Raw genomic sequence first — 20,478 nt, 5'->3', positions numbered from 1 at the left:
TATAATAAAACTAAATCCCCCTAAAAACTGACGGAGGTTTTAGCAGAAAACATTGAAATATCGGTTTTGACGATATGCCGATATTCGAAATTCTTATTATTATAAAAGACAAATCACACGTGCACTTTTTACACACTTTGGTCTTGTAAAATACAATACTCATAGTATGTGGATATGGTGGGAATGTGACTTTATTCACCTCTTTTTTGTTCAAAACCTTTGCCCAATGCAAAGGTGAATATGGTAGTGACTATTTTTCCAAGTCAAAACGAAAGTGTAACCTTCAACCGAGATAGTGGCTGAGTTGTGAACTTCGGACGGGATGTTGGATTCCGTCTAGAGTACAAAACTCATCAGACGGAATCCAACATCATGTGTCACTATATTTCTTTTTTTCCAGATGGAATCAAACATCTCGTCCGGAGTCCTAACGGCTAGTTTACCAACGGTCAGAAAGTCATAACGGTAAAAAATGGTCAAAAATAAAAACTTTGGTATATATACAACATTTGTTCCATTTCAACTCACACTTCCAACAATCATATTTCTTCTTCTTCAAAATCAGTTCTTCAAAAAAAATATATCAAATGGCATCTCAAGCATCTCAAACAACTCAAGTAAGTGGTAGCACTCAAGCAAAAGAAAAAACTCACTTTAGCATATTCGAAGATCAAGTTCTATGTCTTGCTTGGATAAAAATTAGTGAAGACTCTATTGTTGGTGATTTCCAAAATGTAAAAGGGTTTTGGAATCATGTAACAAACGAGTTTAATCAAACACGTGGGTCGGACAGGTCTTCCGATTCAATTTGCGGTAGATGGAAATATATTTCGAAAATAATGAACAAGTTTGTTGCAATTGTGAATGCGGTGGAGGCTCGACATGCAAGTGGTACAATAATACAAAGCCGGGTAATTACAATTTCATCAATTTGTCAATTATTGATTATCTTAGTTTTAGTCTAATTATTTCCATCTTAGTCTTAGTCTAATTATCTTAGTTTAATGATATTTCCATCTTAGTCTTAGTTTAATTATCTTAGTTTAATTATTATTTACATCTTAGTCTTAGTCTAATTATTATCTTAGTCTAATTATTTTAGTCTTAGTGATTATTGTTTGGGTAAGAATTTACTCAGACACTCTATTGAATCTGCAAGGGAAGATATTGTATAAAGAGTGAGACTGTGCCTTTAATGGTTGCCTACGTATCCAGAATATGTTTCTAGAATCAAGTCTCCAAAAACGTAGTTCTTTGTTAAGTAAAGAGTCCTATTTATAGAAATAGAAAATAAGAGTTCTGAGAGCACAAGGACTCTCACTAGATAGGACTGGTTAACTGAACATGTGACCGGCTCAGGTGATTGACTGGACCTGTGGGCCGTCCAGATGTCTAACTTAACATGTGAGTCATCCAAGTGGCTAACTAGAACTGTGAGCCGTCCAAATGGCTAACTGGAACTATGAGCCGTCCAGGTGGCTAAGTGGATTGTGAGCCGTCCAAGTGGCTAATTGGAACTGTGAGCCATCCAGGTAACCAAGGATCGGTCTTTTAGACTTAATATAAAGACCCCAATGGAATCCATTAGTAAGGGTACTAATATGGTGGTACATACATTGCCCCCTCTTTGCCAGATGGAATTTATTCGATTTGGTAAATAAGAAAGTTACTGAAATAAGAGTTTGGTATCGCAAACGCAAACTTCATGTCTTTGAATGCACAGAGTTTGGTATCGCAAATGCAAACTCCATGACTTTGAATGCACATAGTTTGGTATCGCAAACACAAACTCCATGACTTTGAATGCACATAGTTTGGTATCGCAAACGCAAACTCCATGACTTTGAATGCACAGAGTTTGGTATCGCAAACGCAAACTCCATGACTTTGAATGCACAGAGTTTGGTATCGCAAATGCAAACTCCATGACTTTGAATGCACAGAGTTTGGTATCGCAAACGCAAATTTCATGACTTTGAATGCACAAAGTTTAGTATCGCAAACACAAACTTTATGACTTTGAATGCACAGAGTTTGGTATCGCAAACGCAAACTCCATGACTTTGAAGCGATGATCGAAATAAATGCTAACAAACGAACTTTTATTAAGCATTGATATGTTGAACAAACATGAAAAGATGTATGATGACATTTTCCAATGAACCATGAAAACTAGAAAACGAAACAATTAATTTATTGATATGGTAAGTACCAACCAGAACCTAACGATAAAAATGCCTAAGATGGAGTGCATTCCATGGTTTTGGGAAAGGTGTTCCCGAAATGGTGCAAAGGAAATATGATCCTTTCGAGGTAGGATGATCAACCACAAACGGTCCTTCCCAATTTTCAGATAACTTCCCCATGTCGATGATTTTAGGTTTCCTGCATAACACCTAATCTCCTTCTTGGAAAACTTTTAAGCAAAGTTTCTTGTCATACTGTCTCTTCATTGAAGCCTGGTATTGGAGTAAACGAGCTATACTTTCTTCGCAAATTTCATCTAAATTGGCTTTAGAGTGAGCCACCATTTCGACATTACAACCAGCTTTAATTGCAGCGGTGCGAGTCGTCTTAACAAATATTTCAAGAGGGTAAGATCAAGATCCGCACCATGAGCCAAGTTAAATGGGGACAAACCGGTTGAGCATTTTGGAGTGGTTATGTATGCCCAAAGCACGGCTGGTAGTTCTCTTGTCCATTTCCCCTTAGCTTGTTCTAGATGACGTTTAAGGATAGCTAGGATAGACTTGTTTGTTGCTTCAGCTTGTTTGTTAGCTTGAGGATGATATGGAGCAGAAAAATTATGCTGGATATGGAGACTGGCGCAGAAATTGTGTATTTCGATTGCATCGAACTGCTTGCCATTATCAGATATTAACTCAGCAAGGATGCCAAAACGACAAACTATATCTTTCCACAAAAAGTGCTTGACATCGGAAGCTTGAATATGCACTAAGGGTTGTACTTCTGCCCATTTAGTAAAGTAATCTGTAGCAACCAACAAGAAACGAACATTCCCTGGAGCTCTAGTGAAAGGGCCGATGATGTCTAAACCCCACTTTGCAAATGGCCATGGAAAAAAATTGGATGTAATTCTATGGCAGGTAGAATGCCTATGTTGTAGTGCTTCTGACAAGGAACGCATATATGAGAAATATGTTTGGCATCTAGCTGTATGCGAGGCCACTAATATCCCTGTGTTATTGCTTTATGAGCTAAATTTCGACCAGCGGCGTGATTGCCACAAATGCCTGCATGAATTTCTTGCAACACAAGTAGACCTTCTACTTTGGTGAGGCATCTAAGTATGGGAGACAAGGGATGTCCTTTTCTATACAATTGTAGAACACCATTGGACGAAGATACTATTACAAATTTCCAAGCGTCTCGCTTGACCGTTTCAAATGAAGTTTGGGGTTTGAAGGGATGATGTCGTTGCTCAGAAAGGTAATTAGTGTGGTTCGCCAGTCTTCAGTTGGTGATTCTAACATTGGTAGATTAAAGACGTGTGGCTCCTCTGTTGATTTGTCGACATTCTAGTCACCTTGAACAATTTCTATGTCATTTCCTTCAGTACACATTCCTCCATCGGGTAGGGAGTCAATGTTGAATTTGTTAGGCAACAAAACGTCATCATTGTCATACTTTCTTTTTCTGGTATTCACAACATGGATACTTGAAGGTGATGACTCTGAAGAAGTAGTGAAAAAACAGCACACGTTAATGTATATGTCAGTGAGCTGCTTAATTGACAAGTCAATACTTGGGTCTTGCTAGAAGTCAATGCTGACATTTCTTGGGCCATCAATAGCGACTGCTGCAGAGAGGTATGCTAAGGTGTCTGCATGTCTTATGTCGTTTTGAGGTCTTTGAATGATTGAAATGACATCAAATTGACGAGCAAGCCTATGGATTAATTCTAGATAAGCTGCCATCTTATCATCTCGTGCTTCAAAAGAGCCGTCGAATTGACTTGCCATTAATCGAGAGTCTGTAAAAACTTGAAGCTTTCGAACTTTAAATTCTAAAGTGGTACGCATGGCATACAGGATTGCTTCATATTCTCCTGCATTGTTAGATGTTTTGAAACCCAAACGAACTGAGTGCTCAATTACTAAATCACCAAGCTTAATAAAAACACACCCGAGCCCGAATCCAAACTTGTTATGTGACCCGTCTGTGTAGACTTTCTAGACATCTGAAGACGGGGTAATAGATGTTGATGGGACCTCGCCGCCCCCAATTGTTGCCTCTTCACCGGATGGGCTTTTGTCTTGATTATTTTCTGGGACCATATCATCGATTAGAAAATCCGACATTAAAGATGCAAGAACCTGACCTTTTTTTGAAGTGCGCGGTTCGAAAGTAATGCTATATGCACTCAAATAACTTTCCCATTCTGCCAGTCTACTCAATTCTTGTGTATTATGGAGCACTTTGCGAAGAGGGTACTCAGTGTATACCTTGACCAATCGTCCTTGAAAGTACTGCTTAAGGCGTCTTGCAAAGTAAACCAAAGTGAGAGCAATTTTCTCAATTCTTGAATATCTAGTTTCCGCCCCCGTTAGAGTTTTGCTAATGAAAAAAATTGGACCGCCATCTTCACCATCAACAAACAAAACGGCACTTACCGCTGTGCCTGTGGCCGCCAAGTAAATTCCTACAAGTTCCTTTGTAGTTGGACTAGCCAGAATGGGAGGTGAAACCAGATATTTTTTAATTGATTGAAAGGCATTTTTACATTCATCATTCCATACTGCTGAGTCTTTTAAAGTCTGAAAAAAATAACGACATTTATCAGAATATTTAGAGATGAAACGATTTATTGCTGCCAGCGCCCTGTGAGTTGTTGTATCTCCTTCTTTTTATTTGGTGATGGCATATCGAGGATTGCTCTGATTTGTTCAGGGTTTGCTTCAATTCCTCTGCGAGTCATCAAGTAACCTAAGAACTTTCCTGAGATCAAGCCAAAAGAGCATTTTGAAGGATTGAGCCGCATATTGAACTTTTCCGCTCTTGTGAATACTTCTTGTAAATCTACCAAATGATCACTATTAATTTTGGATTTAACAACCATGTCGTCAATGTATGCTTCCATAATCTACCTAGCATGTCTCCAAATATAGTATTGATCATTTGCTGGTAAGTGGTGTCAACATTCTTCAACCCGAAAGGCATCACTTGATAGCAAAAAATACCTTGATCAGTTATGAATGATGTTAATTCCTGGTCTTCACCAGACAATGGGATTTGATAGTATCCTGAAGAAGCGTCCATAAATGATAGGCGTGGAAATTCGGATATAACATCAACAAGTTCTGATATCCGCGGAAGAAGGAATGGATGTATAGGGCATGCTTTGTTAAGATTGGTGAAGTCGATGCATACTCTCATCTTGCCATTCTTCTTCGGCATTGCTACCACGTTGGACAACCATCTTGGGTATGAAACTGGGCGAATAAAATTGACAGAGAGTAAATGATCAATCTCTTCTTTAACCTTCAGCTTTCTATTAGGAGCCATACATCTGGGCTTTTGTCGTACAAGCTTAACACTTGTATCAATGTCAAGCTTGTGACAGGCAACATTTGGGTGTATACCTAGCATTTGCTCTAGAGACCAAGCAAAAATGATCTTGTTCTTTCTGAGTAGAGTAATCATTTCCCTTTGTTCATTTTCTGATAGCTTAGCTGATATGAAGGTTGTTTCTCTGCTAGACTCTCCAATTTGAACTTCTAAGAGGCGAGTCTATAGTCGGTGGTCTTTCACTTGATGATATGGTGTAACATATTATTTATGGTGCGGATTGTGCTTGAATGACTTCTTGTGAACTGCTTAAAATTGTGTTTCCATGCATATCAGATTGACGATAATCATCTAATATTTTTTCGTGACAATGGCTAGAAGCCATCTGGTCTCCTCGTATTTTGCAAATTTTGTCTAGAGATGGAAATTTCACTGCTTGGTGGAGGGTAGAGACAACATCACCCATACAGTGGAGCCAATCCCTACCTAAAATTGCATTGTAGGAAGATTTGCAGTTCATTAAAAGAAAATCAATGTTGACCGCCTTATCCATGAGTTTGATTGGTAAAGAAACTCTTCCGACCGGAGTTGCTGCTGTTCCATCAAAACCGATTATTGGGTTGTTATCTATGATAATCAAATTTTTGATAGTTTCATGTCATTGTAACAACCTGCAAAAATTACACTAGCAGAACTTCCAATGTCTATCATGACACGGTGCACTCGCCATAGAGCAATGTAAGTTGTGATAACAACGACATCGTAATGAGGGTGATGGACGCCAATTAGGTCTATGTCTGTAAAACACAGTGGGCTAGGTTTGATGGTTTCTATGCGAGTTCCTTCAATAAAATCGAAGCTATTTATGTGATATAATTCACGTAAAAATCCCAACTTTTCTCTTTGCTCACATTTTTGTTTTGTGCGTGACATGTCATTGATTTTGGTGTGACTAGCTTTGATGACGTTGTAACCTGAGATTGACAAATTCTGTTGAGAACTTTTGGTGCTTAAGAATTCCTCTAGCTGTCCCTTCTCTACTAACTTTTGTATCTTTCCCCGTAACGATCTGCATTGTTCAGTTTCGTGACCAAAGTCCTTGTGGATAAGACACCATATATTTTTATCACGCCTAGACTTTGTATCTTCGGGTAAAGGCATTGGAGGGAAAAGCAGATTGCGACTTTTAATCTTGTCATAGATCGAGGCATATTTGGTATTCAGTGGAGTGAGCTTCATTTCTTCACAAAAATTGTTGATCTTTTTAAGATCCTCGCCGGTTGTTGAGTTTCCATTGTGCTTTGTTTCTGCTTGCTTTTGGTATTTGTAGATTCTTTACCTCGAAAATCTTTGTCCCTTGAAGTTTGTGCTGCCGCATCTATTTCAACATTGATGAACTATAACATTAGTGTGAACAAGTCAGATTTCGTCTGGGGAGGATCTCTTACAAGTGAGTTATATATTCCGTTCGTATCAAAACGGATGGCTTCTTTGAATGCGTGAATGATCATCATAGCTGGCACTTCTGTGACACCTGCTTGAATTTGGTGAAATCGGACAATGAATTTTGCAAGTGTTTCATCCTTCTGTTGTTTTGTGTTTAGCAAGATATTGACATCTTTAGGACGAGTCCAATTATGTTGAAATCTATCTGTGAACTGATCTGCTAACTCCTGGAAAGATTCGATAGATCTAGCTGGGATTTCCGATAGCCATCGCAAAGCTTCCCCTTTTAGTGTTGCCAGAAAAAGTTTACACAAGAGAGCATCATCCTTACGCCAAAGAACTAGCCTTCTTTTGAACTCCATAACATGGTTGTTTGGATCACCTTATGCTTCATCGTACTTAGGCAACTCTGGCTGTTTGAATCCTTCCTGATGTTCTGAATTTTGTATACACCGGAAAAACGTCCAACAATGTCTTCGTTTACGGCTAAGTCTTTCCAGCGTTTTTCCGCTAGATTAGTATTATTCATTGCTTTTTTAACAATGCCTTTAATATGTTGTTTAGTATATGTTATTCTTGCATTTGTTTGGCGACGGACGATTTGTGGTTTAACTTCTGGACCTTGTGTCACATGCGCCTACCCCCAGTTGTTGCTCATATCTGGAAACATTGGGTGCTCTGGACTGCGAGACCTATGATGGAAGTTTGAAATGTCTTGGTGCACTTGGGAGTAATCTATATGATGAGTGTTATATCTATGTCGGTCTTCAAGTTATCTTTGCACTGATTCCTTTCATTCAAGTCAAGTCTTAGGTCGTGATTCAGATCTTGCCTAAGGTCACAGCTCGATTTCCCCAAGTGAGTTCTATTATTGGGTGGTATCATCCGATTTGACCGCCGTAATGTGCTGCTATCCTGGCTTACGAGGTTTGTATTACCTCGGTAGTATGGCTGGTAGCTTGTTGGGTGTGAATCAGACTCCCTTGGGGAGATACGGCGACTGGTATGTGCCCTATGATGTTGTCCATCACGCCTGCTATTACGACCATTGACATCGGGAGTCCTCAATCGCCTTAGTAAATTTGTTGAAATATTTCTTGGCCTGGATTGATTTGGTCGATTCTCAGGGACAGCATCAGTGGTTCAGAATCTTTCGCTATTGCTTTGCAAGCGGTGGAATACACTGCGATTTTCTTCAGATCTTGGGATTCTTGATGGAGTAGATGAAGCAGTATCATTGTTGTCTATATGTACTTGCTTTCCTTTATTTATTTGCTTCTGCAAGTCCACATTATGCTCCTTTTCCCTTCTAAGTTTGTTACGCAGAGCCTACATGGTCATTTCTTCATCACCTGTGTCCATATCATTTGGATCTGCAACCATATTTGTATATGCATCTGGATCTGCATCTAGATCGGCGAATTTGTATCATTAAGAGGAGAAGATACTGGAGCCTGTGACCTTGGAAATTTAGATCTGCGCTTGTCTTGGTACTGGAAGCAACAAAGGTGGAGCATGTTAGTTTGATGCAACTTGATCGACACGAACTTTCTGCATTTTGTTGATTGTTTCCCTCGGATGGTTGTTTTCTTGCATGCTTGTTTGCTAGAGATCTTGTTATAGTAGCCATTGACAAAGATTGAGAGAGATACGTGGAAGAGGGAACGTTAATAAGAACCACAGATGGTGCCAATTATGTTTGGGTAAGAATTTACCCAGACACACTATTGAATCTGCAAGGGAAGATGTTGTATAAAGAATGAGAGTGTGCCTTTAATGGTTGCCTACTGATAGGAAATTAACCGGCCTAAATAAACAGGCTAATTAAACCCCACTTTACTTATACTAATACTCGCAAGCGCACGAGGTCTATCGTAATAGGTGCGCAAGAACGAAGTCGATCTCGAGGGGATTCTTTGTTTAGGAACAATTGAATATTAAAATACTACTTAACCTAATCCGAACTATATTGGTTTATGAAGTTTTGATTAACTAATAACTAGTCTTATTTAACTTAATTATGAAAACTATAGAACTTATATTAAATTATCAATGGAGAGACTACTAAGGCATTCGAATCCACCCTAGACTGTTGTAAGTATCCTAATTCAATTAATTCAAAGTTCTCTTTTAATTACGAGTAGCACGAGGGAAAGGAAACCCTAGCTTTCTCGAAGATGTGAACGTTGATCTTTTATATAAATCTATATATTGGTTTGATCGAATTTCAACAAAGCGGGAATATAAACTCCTAGCAAAAATCGTCTTCTTACGTACGACTTCTCACAAGTTTTTAAAACGGTAAAACGATGCTTTGATAAGAATGGAATATGTATCTAACGATTAACTAGTCAAGTCATGCAAGATATAATTAACGAAAGTATACCACTAATATCGATACGAAAACGATCACTGAATCTTTACGTTCCGAGAACAATGAATCAACTAAACAGTATAAACCTACGCAAGTCTAGGGCTTCATCTAAGCCCTAACTTATTATAACAACCCCAATTTTTAAACAACATAAATTAAATTATTTGATTGAAAATAACTATTATATTATGAAGTCTAGCTTATTCTAGAATTTGTTTAGCTATTGTTGATTTTCAAAAAAAAAAAAAGTTAATGTTTTTACTTAAATTGTTTGTTAGAACTTATGTGGGTATTTTATAATCATTTTGGGCTTGAAAACATTGTTAAAATGTACCCATTCATATAGGTATGGACCTTGGGTGTTTTAGACCCATTGGAGCCCATAGGTTACCTTTTAAAACGACTTAAAACATGGAATAAAGGAGAGCTGCGAATTTTCTCTGTAAAAAGAGGATTATTCAAAATCAAAACCCTAGCCTCCAATAAAAAGAAGGGGAAGAGGAAGAAAAGAGAAAAAGGGGACGCAAAGTATTGGGCTTACCGCACTATTGATATTCATAGTTGTTTTACATCTTGTAGACTTAATAAGGTGAGTTATATTTATTTCTTTTATTGTTTCCATAGAAATAGGATATGTTGTTTGTTATGTGTGATCATATGGATTGTATATTGGGAGGATAAAGCCATTAATAAATTGTATAGAGTTTTGTGAAGAAGATGAACAGTTAACAGTAAACACCATTCTAGAAAAGTTGTCTGTGCAGTCTTTTAATTCTGTTCAGATGGAGATCTTTCCACACACGGATGTCTCTCAAATTTAATCCATAGTTTCCTGACACATTGTAGTCTGACATATTAAAATTTTAGACAGATCCAACGGTTGGATTTCTGTCGAGACGCGCATAAGCGTGACACGTCGTAGTGTTTCTACACCAGAAAAACTGCAGTGTGCAGTCTTTTGTTTCTGCTTAGATGGTGTCGTTTCCATACTCGGATTTGTATGAAATTTAATCCATAATTTCCTGACACATTGTAGTCTGACATATTAAAAGTTTAGACAGATCCAACGGTTGGATTTCTGTCGAGACGCGCATAAGCGTGACTAGTCGTAGTGTTTCTACACCAGAAAAACTGCAGTGTGCAGTCTTTTGTTTCTGCTTAGATGGTGTCGTTTCCATACTCGGATTTGTATGAAATTTAATCCATAGTTTCCTGACACATTGTAGTCTGACATATTAAAATTTTAGACGGATCCAACGGTTGGATTTCTGTCGAGGTGCGCATAAGCATGACAGGTCCTAGTGTTTCTACACCAGAAAAACTGCAGTGTGCAGTCTTTTGTTTCTTCTTAGATGGTGACCTTTCCGTACTCGGATTTGTATGAAATTTAATCTATAGTTTCCTGACACATTTTAGTCTTCCATATTATATTTTTAGATTTATCCAATGGCTTGATATCTGTCGAGGCTTCCATTAGTGGGACTAGTCGTAGTAGAAACTACACCAGAAAACTGATGGGTGCAGTCCTTTGTTTCTGTTTAGATGGAGGTCAACCTATTATCGGATTGACCTCAAATATAATCCATAGATTCTTGATATCCAGTTAAATGACATATACAAATTTTAGGAAGATCCAATGGTGGGTTGTCTGTCAAGGCACGGATTAACAAGGTTGTTAGAATTAGCTCAAGTTTAAAATAGATATAGTTGGGTGGTTACATGATGGCATTAGATGGTCAGTGGTTATTATACTTTCGATATATTCTTACTATCGTGAAAATATTGGTGTGGAATGAAAATATATCTATATGTTTTATTTTATCGTGATTATTAAAATATTTTGATGATTGGTTAAGAGCTACGTAAGGCTTGATTCTAATCTTAAAAGATTGGATACGTAGGCAGCCTTATGTACAGGTGCAGTCACTATATCTATAATATATATATATTAGTTTGTGTGATAACTATGTGATTGTGTTAGAAAGTACTGTTGTTTTGATACTACATAAATATATATGTGTGAGATAGAAGTTGTATATGAATATAGACTTTAGTATATGTAGATCTGTTTTGGACATTAGTGTGTGTGGACTTGAATTTGGGTTAATGAACTATTTGTTTACAATATTGTATATATGAGTGTGGTTATGTAAATTGTATTTGTTTGATTATAAGTCTGTTTACATTAAATGATGCTTAAGTGCTTGATTTGCCCTTGACACGCCGAAATGACTCTCTACATGTGTCGTGGTCCGTTTTGACATGAGTAATGCTAGTATAATTATAAGTGATAATAATGTTTTAAAGTGTAAGCCCACATCTTTAGAACTCTCCATGCCTCGAGGATTTGGTAATGAGATATTATGACTTGTGATGTCATGTGATAGATGGGTATTCATTGAATGTGCCATGAATGACCCAATAGTTTGGGACGCCTAGAGAGGAACTAAGGTATTAGCCCTTGCGGGTTGGTCGTATTCCTTGAATGTATGGGAATGTAGGTTTGGGTATTCCTTGAATGTGGCGGGGAATGACTCGGGCATTCATTGAATGTGCCATGAATGGCCCGTTAGTGTTATGATGGGTATTCCTTGAATGTGGCGGGAATGACCCAAGGTATTCATTGAATGTGCCATGAATGACTGATATTTTGTTATGCCCAAAGGAGGCTTTGTGATTATGTGTATGGAAAGCCCGAGAGATGGTCATTTGTGACTCACAAGTTCTGAGTTTACAAGATAAAAATATGTTTCTGGAGGCGATATCCCGCTTGGGACATATGTCTTGTAGTGGTACTTTCGGTGTGAGTGAGGCGACGGATATGTGTGATTTGGCAAATGTGTGTAGTGCAAATCGTGGAGTAGGAACTAAAGGTCAACGTGTCTTTGAATAAATGAGTCAACGAGATAATTAATAAAGCAAAGTAAAATATTGATTTTCGTGTGATGGAGTTATTGCATATGATGTATATGATTTCTTATGATAAATGCTTACGTGGTTTGTATGAGTTGATACTCACAAGGGATGAATGTACTCCTTGGTTGTGACTTTTCCTCGTTCTCATAAGTAGACGAGTGATACTAAAGTAAAAGTATATGAATTGTGTAATGTTATGGATATGAAGTGTAACGGTAAATAATATTAGTAAATGATTGTGATTTCTATGTGACTGTGAAATGACTATAACTTGATATGTTATTACGAAACTATTAATGACTTGTGATAGTCGAGATCTATGGTTATGCCTTGAGAAACTTTATGGCGTAATGATGTCATATGAATGACTACCCTTGATGAAGGTATTATGATAAGTGGTATTCCCGAATATGGGACAAACCAGGTAATATCAATTAGACTTAATTGTCTTAAATGAGGTTTGGTTATGAATGGAATTTTGACTGGCTGAGATAAATCATTTTATTGTGATGTCTAACTCTGTTTTCTGGGAGGGTAGGATCTATTAATCTTTTCTCGCAGGGACGTAAATATCCTACCCTAAGACGACGTGTTGGCTTAAAGGTAAGGTATACCAAACACATATTTAAGTAGGTTGTCATATGTGCATTTAATAAATGGAATGTAGGTGGTAATGTATTGTGAGTTATTTTGGAAAGTTGGAATTGACGAGTACTGTTATATGAGATTCTTGGAATTTGTATGTTGGGGGTGAAATCTCACTTGGGAAGAAACTACACGCCGTTTTTGGAAAACGGAACTATATTGTCTTCCAAGTTGAAATTGTTTGAAATGTTACATTTATTCATTTAAAAGATTATTATATATTTTGTTGTTAGTCTACTCATACAAAGCAAATTCAATTTGTTGACCCATGTTTGCTTTGTTTTGCAGCGTGGGTGTGTTCTTGGGAACATAGATGGTGGAGTGCAGTGGATAAGGAGACGTGATTTGGAGTTGCTCTTGGAGTCTTACGGTTTAAGATTTTTTCGAAGAGTTGGTTAGTTTCTTTATAGTTTAATAATGTGATTTAAGGATTTTTTTCCTTTTAGTTTATTTTGATTTCAGTTTTTGTATATATATCGTGTTTGATAACGGGGTTTTGGGTTTTGTTTCACCCGGGTTTCGGATAATTAAATATAATTGTTTTAAATATTGTGCGGAAATTTGGGGTGTGACACTTTATAGTTTAGCTACACATATGTCTTTGGAACCATAAAAGCGAAGAAATAAAACTCCCTTAACAAAACCATAGCCTTCTTGTGAAGTCCTCTCCTCTTGCTCGCCTATTTCAACGTTTGTGCTTTCGTAGCTCAAAGTCACAGCCTCACAAGATATCTCCTGGTTCAGCTCACGTGAGGTCTTCTCCTTCTCTCTCTCTCTCCGTTTTGGAGAGTTCCCAATGACCGCAGTAACTCTGCTTCCTGCTTTTTTTCTGCGTTTTTTCAGCCAAAAGAGCCTTCCTTCCCTGCTGTCTTTTCTCTCCTTATTCACGAGAATCCTCTTGAAAAGGAAACTCCTTTGGTTCCGGTATGGGATCGACAGTTTTTGGTTTTTATTTGGAAAGGTTCTGTTTTTCGTTTTTCTTTCCTCTTCGCAAGAATGAATGGAGAAGGAAACTAAAGATCTTGATTCGGTGGTAGTGATGTGGGCTTTTAATTTATTGGTTCAATTTGTAAAGCTTCAATGGAGGGAAAGTTTCTATTTTACGTTAGGTGAGAGATGAAGGTGGAAACTAAGGTCGATTCGGTGCTCTCGGGTGGACATGAACCGGTATGGCCATTAGTTGGTTGTGTGGGCTTTAGTCTTGAATACTGGATTGGTTTGCAATTCTTGTGCCTTTTTTTGTTCACATGCCCACTGAACTTCATGGCTACGCTGGTCTTTAGCACATAGGCTTTTATAGCTACCTCCTTCAAACTGACTTTATATATTATGCAGCTCCACTGAACTAGATCAATGTACACACACTAATATCTTCGAATCTCGACAGTTTCAACACTTTTAATCATGTTAAGTCCAATTCCTGTAGAACCACCAAAAATACACTAACTAAATCAAACAAATAAATTAAACGAACTAACTAATATAAAATTGAGTGTGAATAATGTAATATTTATGCGCTTATCACCTACGTATCCATAATATGTTTCCAGAATCAAGTCTCCAAAAATGTAGTTCTTTGTTAAGTGAAGAGTCATATTTATAGAAATAGAAAATAAGAGTTTTGAGAGCACAAAGACTTTCACTAGATAGGACAGGTTAACTGAACATGTGACCGGCTCAGGTGATTGACTGGACCTGTGGGCCATCCAGATGTCTAACTTAACATGTGAGCCATCCAAGTGGCTAACTAGAACTGTGAGCCGTCCGAGTGGCTAATTGGAATTGTGGGCCGTCCAGGTGGCTAAGTGGACTGTGAGCCGTCCAAGTGGCTAATTGGAACTGTGAGCTGTCCAGGTAACCATGGATCGATCTTTTAGACTTAATATAAAGACCCCAATGGAATCTATTAGTAAGGGTACTAATATGGTGGTACATACAATTATCTTAGTCTAATTATTTTCATTTTATTTTTTAGTTGTCCGAGGCAAGGATGATGTACCAACAACAAGAAAAATCGTCTTTTTCACTTGATCATTGTTATGTTATACTCAAGGATAATCCAAAGTGGAGTAGCGTTTTTGAGACAAGGTCAAGCCGCCCTACAAAGGGAAAAGGTCGCGAAAGTTATGGTGAAGATTCAACTTCTAATTCGCCAAGTGTTGGTGGAGTTGAATTGGAGGGTTATCAAGAAATGGAGCGTCCTCTTGGATTGAATAAAGCCAAGTCCAAGAGGAACCAAGAAAAATCAGTTGGTATGTTGGAGGGTTACTTTACACGTTTAGAGGATACATTTGTAAAAGATGCAAATGAAACACAAAAGTGCTTAGAACTTAGGGAAATGAAGCTTGCATATGGTCAAAGAACTGTGATGGCAAGAGAAGAAAAAAATCGGGTTCAAATGGAAAAAAATCGGGTTCAATTGGAAAAAAATCAGTTTCAAAAGTGCAATATGAAGCTAAGATTTTAACGACCGATACAAGTGTCCTCCATCCCGATACCGCTTTTATAATCGAGCAACAACAAGTTGAAATACATGCTGAATGGGCAAGGGCTAGAGGTGGTTCTAGCTCTAACTAAGCTTATGTAATATCTAGTATTTTATAATTAATGCACTATATATTTTAATTTCACTGTCTTTTTAATTAATGTACTATGTATTTTAATTTCACTGTCTTTTTAATTAATGCACTATGTATTTTAATTTCACTATCTTTTTAATTAATGAACTATGTATTTTAATTTCACTGTTTTTTTTAAAAATTAATGCACTATGTATGTTCTTTTCAATATAATTATTTTCATAGAAATACAATTACCAATAAAATTAAAATACATTGTAATATAGTTCATTAAAACACAACTCATAAAACACATAAGAACTTCATAGTTCACTTTTGGAATTACATACGAAATACATTAGGAAATACATTAGGAAATACATAGAAAATACATAGGAAATACTTTTGAACTTCATAGTTCACATTAGGAAATACATAGGAAATACTTTGGAACTTCATAGTTCACATTAGGAAATATATCAAACTTTGGAACTGAATAGTTTACTCACTTCCATTTCCATTTTAATTTTCCCCTCCTTCTCCCTCTGGATCCGACCAATTTGGATCATAAATTAATTAGTACTAATGTTTCTTCAATACCAGTCCAATTCCACACATGCTCAACTAAGTCTTTTTAAAGATTAATATGTGTAACTTCATTTTTTTAATTTTATTTCTTGCTTAAATCATTTGATAGACAAAATGATAATCATCATCTTCCTGAAAGAACTCAGGTATTTTTCATTCCTCTGACCTGTCCAATTCCACACTCCACTTGTACGTTCATTCTCAACAATCATATTATGCATTATAATGCATGCCTTCAGTATGTCTCCAAGAACAACAACACTATGACAATGCGCAGAAGCCTTCATAATATGTCATCTTGCCTGTAAAACTCCAAACGTCCTTTCAATATCTTTTTTTGTAGAAGATCTTTTCATGCTTATTTCTTGGATAACGAATGGATTGAACAAATGTGCCCCATTTTGGGTAAATACCATCAGCAAGATAATATCCCATATCGTAGTCATTACCATTCACATTAAAATTAACAGTAGGAGCCTCACCTTGTTCTAATGATTCAAAAACATGAGAATGATGAAGTACGTTAATGTCATTATGTGAATCTGGTAAGCCAAAGAAGCAATGCCAGATTCAACAGTGTTTGTCTATAACGGCTTCAAGTACCAAAGTTAGTTCCTTCTTGTACCCTACATGTTGTCCAGCCCATCCAGTTGGACAATTCTTCCACACCCAATACATACAGTCGATTGATCCAACCATTCCTGGAAAACCCCTTACCGCATTTTCAGCTAATATCCTAACCGTGTCTGCCTTAGTTGGTCGTCTCAAGTACTCTTCCTCAAATGTCGTGATTATTGCAGCGCACCAACGCTTTATAGATACATACAACTGCTGTGGAATCTCTAATTTGAAAATACTAATCCGTTGAATAAGATGAACAACCAGTTGTTAATTGTTCAACTGCAACTAATCCCTTCTACAACCCAGAAGTTGCTTGCTGACCCAATCCACCCACCTTATCTTGGAAGTAGTCGTCGAATGCTGCAACAATTTTCAACGTATACATAAAAAGCTCTCTTTGCATCCTGTACCTTATCCTAAACTTATGAGGAGGCCACCTACAAGGTGTTGTGAAGTAATCCCATAGTATAGTTTGTTTACGTAAATCACCACCATCTCTAAACGTATATGCTTTGCCCATCACAGATCCACCGCGTTTGTCTGTATCCACATCTTCAATGGCTGCTTGAGTCATTAATGCCCCAGCAGTGTATAATAAATGTTGCCTCCTCCTCCTCCTTCGCCTCATCATATCATTATGCTAATCTCTTACTTTTTCCATGTAATCATCTTCAGTGGAAGTACCAGAAGAAGACCCGGTAAAACCAGAAGATGAACTATTACTACTAGATCCTCCCCATAAACTTTGGTTGAGTGCAATTCTATCTTCTCTAGACATTTTTTCAATTTTTTAGCTTGGTTGTGGGGAAGAAGATGGTCGTTGTTTGTTTGATCTAAAAGAAAGAAGAGTAAAACGAAATATGTAAGGTAAGGTCACATGTGATAGTTAGATTTTGGTCCACTCTCCAATTGACAACATATTTTATCAAATTTTTGTTCACTCTCAAAGTGACAACACATTCTATCCAAATGTACCATTGTGGTCAACACGTACCCTTAATAATTCCAATGTATGGTCCACCATCAATAATTCCAATGTATGGAATGAGAGAAAGGCGCAGAGGCATGGATTTTTGTTACCAGACGGGATGTTTCATTCCTTCTCGGTTTAAATGACCAGACGGGATGTTACATTCTGTCTTGGTCTACACCATACAATATTCCTGTCAGAACTAAGCCTGAAAAAATGAATGAAATTCCTGAAAAAATTCCTGTCAGAACCAAGATATAGGAAATGAGTGAAATGCAACTTATAATTCCTAGAAAAATTTCTGTCATAACCAAGCCTGAAAAATGAGTAAAATGCAACTTATAATTCCTGAAAAAATTATACAGTATACTTTGGAAACCTACTAACTTATAATTTATGAATTTTTTTTGCCATAACCTCATTTGTTTTATTGACATATTCATATCCAAAACTTGCTAATATACTTTGGAAATATTAAATAAGACAAACAACAATCCTGAAAAACACCCAAGTTTAACACAGAAACTCTGTAAAAAAACTAACTTATAATTCCTGATTTTTTTTTTGCCATAACCTCCTTTGTTTTATTGACATATTCATATCCAAAACTCATCAATATAGACCTGCTAATAAAGAAGTCATTACAAATAACAATCCTTAACACCATATTACAAGTAATGGTGCACAATTATTACAAACTAGAAGAAAATATCTACTGAGACCTCCTCCTCCCTACGAGAAGGCTCGGTCGAAGAGCTCTCCCCCCTAAGTCGTTGTTGCCTCTCTGGTTGAGGTTGAGCTTAAGCTTGAGGTGTGGCACTTCCAGCATTCTCCAACTCTTGCACACGTCTCGGAAGCTGGAAAGTTCGATTTCGCTCTTGTTTTAAGTACTCAAAACTTTGACGAGAGGACTCTATGAACGACGCACGCATGGCATAATTGAGAGAGCTGTAGTTAAGGAGCTCCGACCTTACTTCCTCTGTTTAACAAAACAAATGCATGTTACATGTTATAGTGAATAATAATAATAACAAATCATGAATAAATTTAAATCATATTAACCCCGGCTAACTGCTCAAACTGTTCTGACAAATTTGTGACCAATACGGCATTTGCTGGTGGAATAGGTATGCTCATCTCTTGCCCTTGAGAATTAATCATGCTCCAGTGCCAAAGGTTAGACTCATCAAATATCTGTGGAGTTCTTTGCGGCATCTCAATATCATGAAACACCCTGGGCTGTGACTGTGGCAACTCCACTCCTTCTGGGAAATGAATGTCAGGCCTCAATGCTTTGGAAGTAACCCCTTCAAAATTGGTGCCCCGGTATAATACACCTAGCAAGAGACCTCAACCAACCCTCTTCCAATATAAGTCATAGTCTCTCGTAAATATGAAAGTAGTTGCGTCTGGCCAATCATTTGGGTTTGCTATATAGTGTGCAAGAGTTGAAGAAAGAATATCAGAGGCTGTCATATCTATGGGTGGTGGGTAAGGTATAACAATCTCTCCAGAAACTTGACGCCAACATCTGTCCCTAAGGTACCATGCAGTTACTGACCATACAAGTATCACTCGTCGCTGAGAAAGAAACCTTGCTCTATGACACATATAGGACAGTCTACGGTACTTAGTGTTCTCTGGAACATCTGGAATATTCGCATAAAGGGTATGAAATATGAAGGAAGAGGCCCAGGGTTGCCACAAAATTCGGGTAGCTTTACGAGTGTTATGAATATTATGCTATAGATACCCATACCCCCTATGCCTACAATGAAGCCCCCATGCTTGAATACGTGGAATCAGGTCATGAGTCTCATTCTCTTCCAACGTTTTCAACACAGGATGCATTACACAAAAATATTCGTACCACCAATACTAAATCAATAGATAAAATACAATATTAATATATATATAAACATGTCAACATTAATAACTAGATAAATAAATGAGATGAAACAATAACTTAATAAATAAGACTTACCGGTATAATCCAAACAAAGCCACACAAATTTCCCTTAGCCAATGGTAAAAGTACGCCAAGATGGATTGACCCCAGTCATAATCCCACATCCTCTCTACGTCTGAGACAATAGCCATACACCCAATACGTAAGAAACTATCAGAGTATCCGAATAATACTGCAGCAACAAAGTAGAAGAGGAAGGCACGTACATATTATTGGATCAACTCCTCACCAATATGATAGTCTTTCGGCTTCTCCTTTAGCCTATTCAAGTATCTCGAAGTAAACCAACTCATATTTATAACTCCTCCCTTAAACTGCTCAGCCGATAATCTTAAGAACCCGTCTTCCTCATCATCTTCTACCAAATCAAAACCTTCAAAGAAACTCATTGCCTTAATAAAAACCTCCAAATTTTTATCAAAAGGAACGGTATCTCCATAACCAATTGGGATACCCGTGAGCATCGTGAAATCAAGAGGGGTAATCCCAAGCTCACCCCATGGGAAATGAAATGTGTGGGTAGATTTCCACCACTGCTCAACTATCCTAAACAACAATACTTGATCATTTTGTCCCAAATTTGAATTTAAAAACTTTCCAAATGGTGTGGCGGCTATAATGTTGGTAACCGTGGCAAAATTAGGATCAATTTTTTATTTCAAACAACGCCACCATGACACAGCATTTGAAAGTGCACAACACACTTTCCATAGGTGTATTGCCTATATTACACGCAATACAACAAACTATTCAACACGATATAATTTTCAACTCAATTTTTTTTAATGCAATGCAACAAATTCAAACTAATTACACAACACCAAACTTGATATAAACTAACATAAATAATAATAATTAACAT

The 20,478-nt window shown here is 37.3% G+C and overlaps 1 protein-coding gene across 1 annotated transcript in view; it reads right to left on the bottom strand.

Annotated features, from left to right (window-relative positions):
- The window catches only part of LOC147522052 (uncharacterized), a 98,398-nt gene that overhangs the window by 15,553 nt on the left and 62,367 nt on the right, over positions 1 to 20,478 (bottom strand). The window lies entirely within an intron of this gene.

Source organism: Coptis chinensis, chromosome 1 (assembly GCF_015680905.1).
Source record: "Coptis chinensis isolate HL-2020 chromosome 1, ASM1568090v1, whole genome shotgun sequence".
Taxonomy (NCBI): Eukaryota; Viridiplantae; Streptophyta; class Magnoliopsida; order Ranunculales; family Ranunculaceae; genus Coptis; species Coptis chinensis.
This window is presented reverse-complemented; position numbering and strand designations above follow the sequence as displayed.